We start from the raw sequence: 12,943 nt of genomic DNA on the forward strand, positions 1-12,943 counted from the left end.
ACACAGAATTACGGAACAGATGAGATAGAAACCTGACACTCAGTTCTCTGCGATGTGTTAAGCAGAGAAAAAAAAAATGTACTGCTGTATAAAAAGCTGGATAATCAGTTGCAAACCTCAAATTATAAGATTAAATCAATAAAGAAAACAATTGAAAAGTTACACTCAAATCAGAACCTCTGAAGAGAGTCCAAGGGACATAATGGAGAGCTGAGTAATGAAGTGAAAACAAACACTCTCTTAAACTGCTATGGAATTTATAATCTGGATTAAATATGGATTTTGCTCAAATCCATAACTCATGTATATTTCTCTTAAAATAACCTGTTTAAGTGTGTTTGGGCTTTAGGAAATTGTTACTGTTGTTGCTTCTTAAAAAAATAGACTAACACACTTAATGGCACAAAGGAAATAATATTTTCTACGACTGAAAGAAAAAAGACAGTGATTATCTTTTCCAGTAAATTAGTTTTAAAAGCTAGACCTAGTTCACAGGCAATTTCCAGCTCACCAGATTTTCCCAGGTTTTCCCACATTTATTAGTGTCAAAATAATGATGCATCTGGTAACAGTAAGCCATCAGAGCCTTGAGATATCACCAAGAAACAGTTCTTTGGATCACAGTTCCAAATTTTATTATAATTCTTACTTCCCACAGACTGATTTAACTCTGATATGTCCTCTTATATCTCCCCCCAGGATACCCACCCCTATGATGCTCACAAACTAAAGTAGATTTCCTACTACAGGGGGACTAACAGACCTTCTACAGATGTTTGTTGAGTGGATCTCAAATTCCTGATTCACCTGGCACATGAATAGAGATTTTTTTCTTTGATTAATGATTAACTACTTTAAGAAGTATAAACTTAAAACCTTCATTGTTTCAAAACGCTATTATTTTATTTCTTAAGCTTTCAGAATAGAAGTGAGCTACAAATTTAAAGGCCTATCAAGGATCAGAAAATTTGCCTCCCTTATAGGAGCAATGAAAAGGAAGAATATTTTTCTCTTTTCAATGGCATTATAGGATTGAATCCTGTACCTGAAGAACAGGAAAGAGGTCTAATTTTATTCAATTAACAAATATTAAATCAGGAAAAAATCCTCTTCCTTGATTCATGCCCTCCCTTCAGCAATGGCTCATTTCTCATCTAAACTGTCATTTTAAGGTTCAGAATGATGGAATCTCATCCAGTTTTGACTCCCAGGCTTTGCTTATTGAGGTCTGCATATATTTGGTTACCATGATCTCAGATGACTTGTTGCTAAAAGAATGTTAAGCCAGGAGGCTATTTAGAATTGCGTGATGATTGCAGAATCCTAAAGCAAAGGAAAGCTGGACCCTGCCTTTGAATCTTCTCTACTTCTGTTCAAAGGAAAATCTATCCTACAGTGAAATAGGTTCCATCACTTTCATTCAAGACACATTCCTGCTTCTCACAGCTCTCTACTGTGGGAAAATATTTTATACACCTAATCTAAATCCTTTTTATTCCAGCAAATGTTCATTTTTTCCCCTCCAGTTTAAGAATAACATGTTACTGTCCTCTGTGTGAGATCATTGTGCCCAAGAAGACTAGAATCAAAGAGCCCTGCAGCCTGCAGTGGGATCTCTCCACAAAGTCTTACTCAAATGCTCCCATTATGAATGATGTGCTTCAGAGTCTATATTCCATGGTTAACACTTTAAGAAATATAAACTACACGTTTTCATGTTTAACATAATGATTGAAAGTACTGTTTTACGTGTCAGGCTTTGGTCCCTATTCTGACTGTGATTTTATTAGCTGTGTGATCTCAGGCAAATTGCCCAACAGGGACTAATAACACCTTCCACAGTAGTTTGTTGAGAAAATGCAGTGAGATAACACACAGAAAATGCTTAGCACACTGCCTAGAACACAGTAAGTACTCAATAATTGGTAGTTAATATCACTTCAATAATTTATAAACTTGGTTATCAAATCTATAGATTTAGATGTTGAGTTGTTACAAATTTAGGGAATTACCATGGACTGAAAAGTTAGCCTCCCTATGTAACTTCAAGACCCATATGATATCCAGGTTGAGATTTAATATCGGTTCACATCAAGTGATTCTAAGTCACTTCCTGATAACATTATAATAACAAATAAGCACCAAACAGTATCCTAGTACTTTGGAAAGTTTTGAGCAGACGTGATCTAAGAGATCTAAGACATGATCCATCTACAATGAATTTAACTTAACTTACAGATGGGGATTTGGGCTCTCTAGGCCAGTCCAGTGCCTTGCAAATGTTTGTTTTATTTACTGACAGAGGTTAACATTTTCTTTAACTTAATCTAGGAGAGGGTAAGTTGAGAAAGTGTCCCTAACCAAATCAAGGGGCAAAGAAGGGAAAGAGAAGAGACTTAGAGAAGAGACTTCCAAGATAGTTAGAAATGTGAGGAGTGGAGAAACGGTTGATGTGTGGTTACAATGAGATGGGGTCCAGGAAGAAGGTGAGATTGACTGCTGCAAGCAGCCTGACTTTGAGCTGGATCTTGATTTGGGAGGGCATTCAGAAATGTGGGTTGACCAATGGATGGAAGAAAGGAAGAGCCTCAGGAACAGGGTCACAGGTATCCTTTGGGTTGGAGAAACCTTGGCTTATACTCACATCTCAGAGAGGGTTTCATGGTGTACCAGTGCATACTGAGCTGGGGATGAGGAAAACACTGGACTGGACGAGCTTTCCAAAGCATCCATGATCAAAGGATACTTTTTAAAAGACTTCTTATACTACTTCATATAATTGGGCACAATACTTTTAATGTGCAGTATCTGAGCTCAGGGGTAGTAATGGAGTCTGTTCCCAACACAGGGAACATGGGTCTTGCTCAGATCTGTACAAATACAGTTAAGAGCAATCATTCATGCCTGTTTGCTTTTCACTATTTCCTCCCTCCCCACCTTCCTCTCTTCTCTCCTTTCCTCATGCAAATATGGAGCAGTTTTTCTCATTATTTATTTCCAGATCCTCTACAGTTTTTTTTTAAGTATATCTGAAATGCATCCCAATGATGAAAATCTTCTCAACACAAAGTACTTAATATGGAATATTTATCGAGACAAGAGAAAAGGAATGTTTCCTAACTTTATTTTTAAAATAGTATAATAAGTATGCATATGGATAGGTAGGTAGATAGATAAAATTATGGGTTGATCTAGCTGTAGCTCTCAAATCAGAAAGAAAGCTTTTATTTTTTTAAAGTGATTGCTCAGAATAAGCCTTATGCTTTGTAGTATTCACCAATAAAGTAGACAAAATTATGAAGTTGACCATTTTTTAAATCTATTGCCTCTTACTCTGCAGGCATTACCAAAAAAAAAAAAAAAAGGAAGAATGTTGGTTTCAAGCTTTCAAAAAAATTCATTTCTGAAGGTAAATTGTACTTTCAATAATTATTAGATGTTCTTCCTAGAGAAGCCTGGCAAAGGGGGCAAAGTTACTTTGATTGGAAAGTAAAGTACCAAAAATGTAGAAGCTTGAGTTACCTAGTCGCGAGGCATCAAATCCTAGTTTTGACAAAAGTCTCCTTTTAATGGCTCAGTGTCCCATTTCCTAGACTCAGGGAGTATCAGAGCTGAGAGGACCTTGGATGTTCCCTGGTTTCAGCTTCTAGTTTCACATTGAGGACCTAAGGCCCCCAGGGAGGTAGGTGACTTGTACAAGATCCCCCAGTTAGTAATTAATAGAGCCAGGACTGGAAGTGTGGGCGTCTCTTGAATCCCAGTTCAATGCTTTTTCCACTACAGCATGCAGCTTCTCTTGACAGAAATGGAACCTGCATCAGGAGCCTCCTGGGAGATGCCATGTGGTTTTTTTTTTTTTAATATATATATAACTGTGATGCATTTTCTTATTCCACTTTGAGAAAAATGCTGCCAAACTGTTCTCTAGGGAGTAGAGCCTCTATACGGAGAGGAGAGCTCTCATGCTTGGAGATCACAAAGAATAATCACTCATTTAACACCTAAACTGCATCCCGAAGGCCACAACCACCCTGGGGAAGAGGATCAGATGGAGAGCATCTGAACTGGGTTCAGGAGAAAAAGACACAGAGAAAAGTTGAGGAATTTAGCAGCCAAGGGATATTGGAGTAGAATTGAAAAGTCACCAAGCAAGTCTCGAGAATGGAAGAGCTATGGGTAGCAGAAGAGAAGCTCAGATCGTCTCTACCTGATATAAATATAATATTATCTTTATACGTATACAAAATATTTATTCTTTATATCCACTGAGAGCCCAATAAAGAACTAAATAGGTATCTTTTGGCTATCCTAGGGGGTTGGGAATCCAGCATTTTTCCATGTGTGCGGTTTTCATCCATTAAGCCCTTGGGGAGAGGGGAACAGTGTGGGAGAATAAAGGAGTCTGAATGGGGTCAGACAAAAAGAAAAAAATCAAGAGATGAATAGAACTGAAACATAATGGCTGGATGGGACAAGTACAAAGTGTTTTGTGCCCAGCTCAGCAGTGAACCAGTGATCAGTTTCCTTAAAAAAATAATAAATTCTGAGGATTTCCCCCCTTTGTTTTAGAATTATCTCAATTCAGTTTCCTTTATTTTACCAAAAAGATAGCTTTAAATTAATCTAAGCCTACAGAATGAGTCTAGGTATTCTACATAGTACACCAAAATTCCAGATAAGACTTTTTAGAAATATTTTATTTTACAGAGAGTATTAGATATTTCTTTACCTATAGTAGGTGCTGAATAGATATTGGTTTAGTAACATCCAATGGTTTGTTAATGGACTTAAGACAGTAGCACCCGTGTGAAACCAAGTTCCCGGTACGTACATATTCAGGAAGCATCCTTCATGTGTTTTCTTCCCTAAACACAGTCTGAATATAAGAAATCTTATGAGATCTCATATCTAACTGATTTTGTGTTTCTTTTTTTCACTGACGTTGAGAGAAGAGTCTTTTCAGCTATTCCTAGGAATCATGCTCTTTGACACGTGTTAAGTTTCTCTCTGCGCCACCTGACTGCGAAACAATGCAATGATGGGAAAGAGCACATTTTTTCTTTGGACCAACTTCACATTTATTCCGAGAGCAAGACTGCAGGGGTCTACATGGTACCCTAATGATGACTGCACAGACCGTGTAAGATGAAATAAAAGACAGGTCTTGTCTCTCCCTAAGTGTCTTAGATCCTTGTCTCTGAATGCAGACCGTCTGGGTCCCTCTCTGACAACTGCCTGCTGCCTGCTGCTGACAGGAGAGTTCAGCAAACACAAGTGTCTGCAATGTCCCTCAGGTTCCCAGAGTGTCCCAGGGAAGGGTATGATTTTGCACTGAAAGAGCATTGCCAGGTTCTGACCAAATTTTCAGTTACGACTTCCTCAAAGGAGAGCATTTGAAAAAACAAACCCATTTCTACTCACGTGAAAATACATTCAACAGATAAAAAATTTAAATCTCAATCCAGATAAGTATAAAATTTCCACTATACATTCAACAAACTCATCAACACCACAGGTGGCTTGCTGGGACCCTTGAGTCATTTATGTCTCGTCCAACAGAACCCCCCCCCCCCCGGTTGAGACAAGCAAACTCCTGGGATTTATTAAGTGGCCACACCCTCTCACAGTGAGGGATTTCTAGAAAAATGCAAAGGGGACATTATATTTCATCCAAAGAAGTACTATTCGAGGCAAACATTTTTCTTTGTGTCTTAAAATTCACTTTTGATGAATTTTACTTTTTTCTTTCACTTCTAATAAGTAGCTATGAACAGAGAACTCATGTTTTTCAAATATAACCTTTTAAGCAGTTCTAACAGGTCTCGTCAATTATATTACTATTGTTATTATTATTATTTCCGAATCCAAGGAACTGTGCTTCCATGTTGTCTATTTGGAATAGCTTAAACTAGATCATCCTTCAAAACACTTCTATGTTTTGTGGTTCATTTGAATTAAAGAGCTTAGGATTCAGTATCAACAAGCAGCAAATGACCTTTGTAAATACACCTAATTTACTGAGTCCATTAGGTTTATGATAATAAATAAAACCTCTGTTATGCTTCATAATAACAATAATGCCTTTCAAATGACTCTCTGCTTAATGGCCAATTTCAGAGCATTAACTGAGGTTAACAATCAATTTCCTGGATATTATTGTGCTTCAGCTTATAAATATCAAATTATATAGGTCATAGTGTTACCTATGCAGGCCAGTTGCAGGATTTATATTGATATTCTGTAGAAAAATTGCCAGGCATTGTATCAGGATGATTTTTTTTTTTTAATCTGATTCTCGGCAGGTTACTAGGCTTTTGCACTGACACTTTTCTCTAACTTTTCCCCCTCAGGATCAGGTAATTAAAAGGGTATTGATGCAAAGGGAAGCCGAACACCACATGGCTTGGCAAAGTGTCTCTATAAAGTCCTGTCCTGTAGCTGTGGATACAAACTCAAGCTGGTCATGTGCGGAACTCCAGCATGTTGAGCCCACTACCCCTCGGCACAGCCAAATGTTTCAGCAGCTGCCCTTTTGTCCTGTTTCTTAAATAAACAAAGAACAGATACAAATTAATGACCTAGATTTATTGCAAAACACACTGCCTTCCCAGAGCAAATAGCCTTAAAAGAACAGATGCTAAAATCGCATTTCTTACTCACAGACCCCTAGAGAAGATAGTTCTGTGAGCACGTTAGTTTCTATTCTATAGAAATTAGTAATTAATAGAATGTAACTGTGGTGTACAACATCACACTTACCCCGATTTTACGAGCTTCCAGGCATGGGCCGAGCCCATGGTTTGTTCCTTAATCTGCTGCCCCATTCGGCTCCAGGGTCTTAACAGCTTTATTTCACTTTTGCATTTTACTTGACTTTTTGCTAAGAATGATCAAAAGATCATTTTCCTAAGATTTTAAATAATAATTAATGGGTCGATTTGGTTAATATCGTTGGTAATACGGTTTCTAAAGAGTGTCAGGAATATCAGGAAATTTCTTTTGTTTTACTCTGAACCACAAGGATGGAATGATACGAAAATGGGGTTACTTTTCTTCAAAATTTGGTTCAAAATTTGCGTTCTGCTTTTCTTTCTTGGTTTTCATTTTAACCAACGCCAACTACACATAACAAAACCCGACAGAAACAATGAAAACCTTGCTGCTGATTTTGCATCCAGAGATTTAGCAGTAGCTTCTAATTTATGGCAAATGGGAATGAAGCTAGGTCACCTCCAGGCAGACATTAGAATGAAAAGGTACAGTATGTCATTGGCCACACGTTGTGCATTCTCTCTATCCCACACTGTACAATATTTCCAACCTTATTCAATAATTTAATATACATTTTCTTGTCAAGCTTCTTGGCAGCAGGCTATGCAGCTTGCAAGATGGACTGAGAATGCCACAGGTGGGCTGATTAGCGGGTGGCATTTCTGAATTCTAACAAGCTGTTAGCATTATGTCTGTTTGCTTTAGGTACAGATGTGAAATGATTTGACAGTGGATTTCAAAAGTGAGTGAGTACATTTTTGTATGTCAAACTATGGAAATATGTTTTTTTTTAATTTCACACATTGATGGTATGTATTGTATTTATTAATTTCAGAAAGTATATGCCACTGACATGGCATAAAAATTAAAAAGCAGTATCCATAATGTATAAAATGAACAGATTGAATAAACATCCCACCCCCAGTTAATCAGAAAGTCTTATCTCGTGCTTTAGAAAAAGTCAGAGGTTGGAATAGCTCAGCCACAAAATAAGAGTCTTTGAAAAGTTTGTTTTAATTGGGTTTACAGTGTGATGGTGATTTTTTTAAAGGAGAAAAAAAAAAAAGAAGCAAAAGGGAAAACAACGACCACACGCAACAAATGGCATGTGGAACACTTGCCAGTCACATTAAGTGACATCTGCCCTTGTCTAAAATTTCAAAGGTAATTTCAGGATTTATCACGGGAAGCCTGCTTGACATACATAAAGGCAATTTAAAATAAATCTTAGAAATTTAAATTTTGGTGTACGCTTAAGGCGATGATACAGATTTGAAATCAGAGACAGACACCCAAAACTAGGTGACATCTGAAGGTAACTCCAGGTAATGATTGGTGCAGTGGAGGTTGGGGAAGGCTTTCTTTCTGAGGATGGCTCTGCTGGGGCACAGGAGGAATTCAAAGGCAGATGTTTGCTCAGGCTTGTGCAGGTGATTCTGCTTCGAAACTATGGTTTCAAGGATGATGATGGCTCCACCAGTCTCCAATGTGTTCTCTTCCCCAGTCCTTGGGGAATCCATCCCCACTAAAAATAGCCACACCTCTGCCAATGGAATAGCTTTACAGTAGATGTAGGTGGAAAGGATGCGTCCATCTTTCTCTGGTAGGATCTGAGAAGTCCCTCGATTACATTCCAGCAGGGTTAGAAGTTAGACCTCAGCATCTGAGCATAGCAGATACACATGGTGATCCCATTGCCCATACAGGACACCAGGGAACGTAAGGAGGAAGCCCCCAGAGAAACCTTGGTACGAATTCTGCCACCTTTGGCTCCAAGTTGAGTCTTCAGGATGTAATTGCCAGTCAGCACATCACATGAAGCATGAGAAGTCATCGCAGAGAGCACCAAGCAACATGAAAGAGGATTTTGTCTCCATCGTTATCATTGACGTTAAGAGCTCTAAACGATCTTAAAGAATAGCTAATAAGACAGTCTGATTTTAAAGACGAAAAATCCATGCCTTAGAGAAATCAAATCATTTTACAAACAGCGCTTGGTTTGTTCGTCCCAGCGGTGCTGTGAGGTGAGCTGCGATAGCATGCTTCCCAGGTGAGAAAATAGACTTGGGGCGAGCTGTTTGTTCACGGTCACACAGCAGGGCTTCTACACTCCAAGTCCACCCCTGCAAAGTAGTCACTGAACATCTTTATAATAATAATAGTCTTTCAACCAACGTTTGTTGGGCACCAGCTTTGTGCCAGGCACTTTTCTAGGTGCTGAGAATAGGCAGTGTATAAAATTGACAAAAATCCATGCCCAGGGCAGCCTACCTTCTGGTGGGAGAGACAAAATGAAGTGTCTTATGCCATATTTAAGAAGGTGAAAGGATTTCAAGAAAAATGAAGCCAACGAGGGTGATTCAGAGTGTGGCGGGGGGATGACTGTGGTCTGGGAAGGCCTCCCTGGAGGAAGGGAGGCAGGAGCCGTGCAGAGATGGGACCGACTTTCCAGGCAGAAGGAACCAGTGCAAGTCCTGAGGAGGGAGCAGGTCCTGCAAGATCTCGGAACACCACGCCACTGGACCAGCTGTGGGAGAGCAGTCGCCAGGCTGCCCAAGACGTGCCGGGGGAGTGGGGAGTCTTGAGGCCACGGTAGAGATGGAAACCATTTCCAGGGTCATGGGAACCTCGCCACTGTGGAAATTCCTTATGTTCTTATGGGGGAGGGCATTGCAAATTCCACAAGAGAGACTTCCAAGTGAAATTTTTGGAGCCTAACTCACTTTAAAAGGAGAGCCTGCCATTGGAGCCCATACAAAATGGGCTAGAAACAGCACTGTCCCATCTATGCTTCAAGCACTTTGTGTACAAAACTGGAACATTCTCTTGTACAAAATGGTTTTGTTTTTTAGCTTTTGCCATGATTTTCCCCAGTGTATTAAGCCTCCTGCTCTTACGGGGAAACGGTGTGTTCTCTAGACATTTCCATCAATTTCAACATCAACAGTATAAAATAATAATAATCCTAGCTCCTAGACTTTAGAGACTATGTTTTCCTGTCTTTTTTTTTTTTTTTTTTTTTTTTTTTTTTATGCGGTACGCGGGCCTGTCACTGCCGTGGCCTCTCCCATTGCGGAGCACAGGCTCCGGACGCGCAGGCTCAGCGGCCATGGCTCACCGGCCCAGCCGCTCCGCGGCATGTGGGATCCTCCCGGACCGGGGCACTAACCCGCGTCCCCTGCATCGGCAGGCGGACTCTCAACCACTGCGCCACCAGGGAAGCCCCCTGTCTTTTTTTTAAACTAGTTTTTCTCACTAATTAGCTTTCGGCTAATAATTTCTTACACACTTCTATATTCTACCATATCAAATATACCCAAACCTTAAAAGTAGTAAGAAAAAGGGTATAATATGGAGCCCATATGGAGATCCTTGATAGCCCAACCCAGGTGAGGATCTGTATTGTTACCTTTATCCTTGATGCCTGGACTACTGTAGATGTTTAGTACAAATCTGTTGAATGTTAAAGGCATTTTCATCAGAAAAAGAAAATAGATAGCAAAGGAAAATTATTTTTCATTTTACCTTCTCAATGCAATTGTAATGTGGGTTATTTTCTTCTCCATCACCCAGCCTACTTCCAGAAATAGCATGTGCAGGAGCGATGTGAGGCCATCTCGAAGGGCCTAGAGCTAACAGAAGATCTGTCTCTCCTGGGTCAGCAACTTGGGAGGGATTTATATACAGAAAATCCACTGGGTGTTACTCCTGGGTGACAGGCTTTGATGTCTCCTCATCCAGGGAGGCTCAGGGAGAAGTCAGAGTCCACAAACACTGCCTGACCTCGTGCGTTTGTCCAGCTGCTGCAGGTTGTTTCGGCCTCCCCACTGCAGCCCAGCTGCTTCACGCTGCTGTTGCGTGCCTGACATCACTCACCCAAATCGTCCGTCTGTAAGTCTCAGCAAGTATTCCTCCCCACCCACAGTAGCACCAAACACGATACTGTTAAACACCCAAGTCATGAAGCAAATGCCTGTCTACATTTATTTTCAGCACACACAAAAAAGACTCCCTTAAAAACAACACTGATCGTGTTAAAGAACATTTCTTTATTGCAACGTGCCCATCTCTGTGCAGAAGGAGACCACTGCTGGTCTGTCTTGTGGAGGACCGGCACTTGAGTGATGCATTTGGAGAAATGATGGATTTGCACTGCTCCATCCCACTCCCAGCTTGCCTGGTCCCCCCTGTGACCAATGGCAGGCATTTGCGAGACAGCTGGCGGGGTGAGGGGTGCAGGCTGAGGCTGTGCTAGAGCTCACTGGCCTCTGCACGGATCAAAGACTCATTAGCATCCTGCTCTCACCAAATCAACTTATTGGCTCGGATGATCTGTATTGCTTTAAACCCTTAGACAGCTATAAAATTTATTTGTCAACTAGGCAGGGTTAGGATATGATTTTTGACGGGTCCCATCAAAAGACAAAAGGTACACAATCCCAAAGGCATACATATTGCATATGTTGTAATTCTAGTTTTATGACAAATACAAATTAATAATTGTTTCCCAAAGTACCAAAATAATGACTTGGGGTTATAAAATATGACAAATAGGCCACAAGGAAATTCAGAAAATATCTTGACCTGGAAGATCTGGTGGCAGACTACTCAAAATATGACTTTATGGTTTGTGATGCTTCAAGAATGTCCTGGAAGATTTATAAGATTGTAGAATTTACAGTGTGGCAGTGCATGTTTCCTAGGCCATTTGAATATATTTGTTTGTGTGGCTCAGTGGACAAAATGAAAGTGGAGTACTCAAAAGACATTGAGTTCTAATTTAGATTTCACCGCTGACTAATTTTGTGGCTGATGGAAGTTATTTTACACCTCTGTGTTCTAATTTTGCTAGAAATAAGATGAGAATTACAATAGTCAGTTATTTACCTTTCAGGTAAACTGTGGAAAAAAGACTAATAAAAAATTGAATAACCTCTTCATGAAATATAAAGGTCTAGCCACAACATAATGAGAATTGCTTTTATCTATAAGGGGAACTTTGCTGTCGATGTGAAAAAGTTACGTTTTGGCTTTGTAAGTTCGCCCATCCCGAGGATTCTCTGTGTAGGCTGTTCAGCCTGCTGGAAATAGCAAAGGTATCAACCTTTCTGCTGTTCATTTTCCTTTTAAGTATCTCCAGTTCCCATTATGTTATTGCCTGGAAGGAAAAGAAGGCAGCAGCCTGTTTTGCAGTTGGAGCCTGACACTATCTGGGTGGTTCTCAGGTACTCAGTGCACCGAGAGCCAGGCAGACTTTGTGCCGCCCACCCTCTGCTGAGCTTCCAGCCACGGTGTCAGCCATGGAGCTGGCACCACGGGAAAAGCTGATAGGTCTGTGTTCCCTGGAGCTCCAGTCCACCTGTCCAATTCATGGAGATGTTAAGCCCGCGATGGCCAGATTCTTGGTTTTGTGGTGTCAAGTATAGTAGTGGGGGAGGAAGAAAGAAGAACACTGAGTTAGATCCCAGAAAGGAAATCATGGAAGGTATATAGACATCTTTAAAAAAAAAAAAAAAAAAAGATTAAAAGTGCCTCACATTGCACGAAGTGCAAGCAGGAAACAGCTGTTGAGTGGAGGGGATAATGGATGGCAGGGCTGGTGATCAGCACGGAGGAGATGGCTCAGTGGTCCTGGGCAGCGGCGAGGATGCTCCTGCCAGGGAGAAGGGAGTGTGTCAGGGCAATAAATCAAGTCAGGGATTCCAACCATTGGGTTTGCAGTGAGGATTTGCTTCTCAGTGGGTTGCATTTTCTCACTAATAATTCTCTTTGGTGGAAAAGAGAATAGAGAAAGAAACTTTAGGACCATTTATATTCTGAACCAATTGGGGGCCACATCGAGTTAAACACTGCTCATTCTAAAGCTGACCTCTAATGAAGGGCCTTCTGCCTTTTCACTCTTTGCTCAGCATGTAATTAGGTACTTGAATTCCTAACCACGTTATATTTGCCAGATAATGGGTGTACAGTTGTTTATATGACTTAAAATTGACTTTAAAATTGGAGATGTTCACGCTATGTGTCCTTAGGTGTTTTCTGAGCCTAGATGTTTTAGATTCCGCATCCTAGCGTTTTTTATACAGTGACTCCCTGTATAGTATTTTATGCAAATAGTTTGTCTACAGGCATATTAGCATTTTTAATAGTTTAACATCTTTCATTCCAGTATATA

Source organism: Monodon monoceros, unplaced genomic scaffold (assembly GCF_005190385.1).
Source record: "Monodon monoceros isolate NGI ecotype Baffin Bay Population unplaced genomic scaffold, NGI_Narwhal_1 Super_Scaffold_18, whole genome shotgun sequence".
In the NCBI taxonomy this organism is placed as follows: Eukaryota; Metazoa; Chordata; class Mammalia; order Artiodactyla; family Monodontidae; genus Monodon; species Monodon monoceros.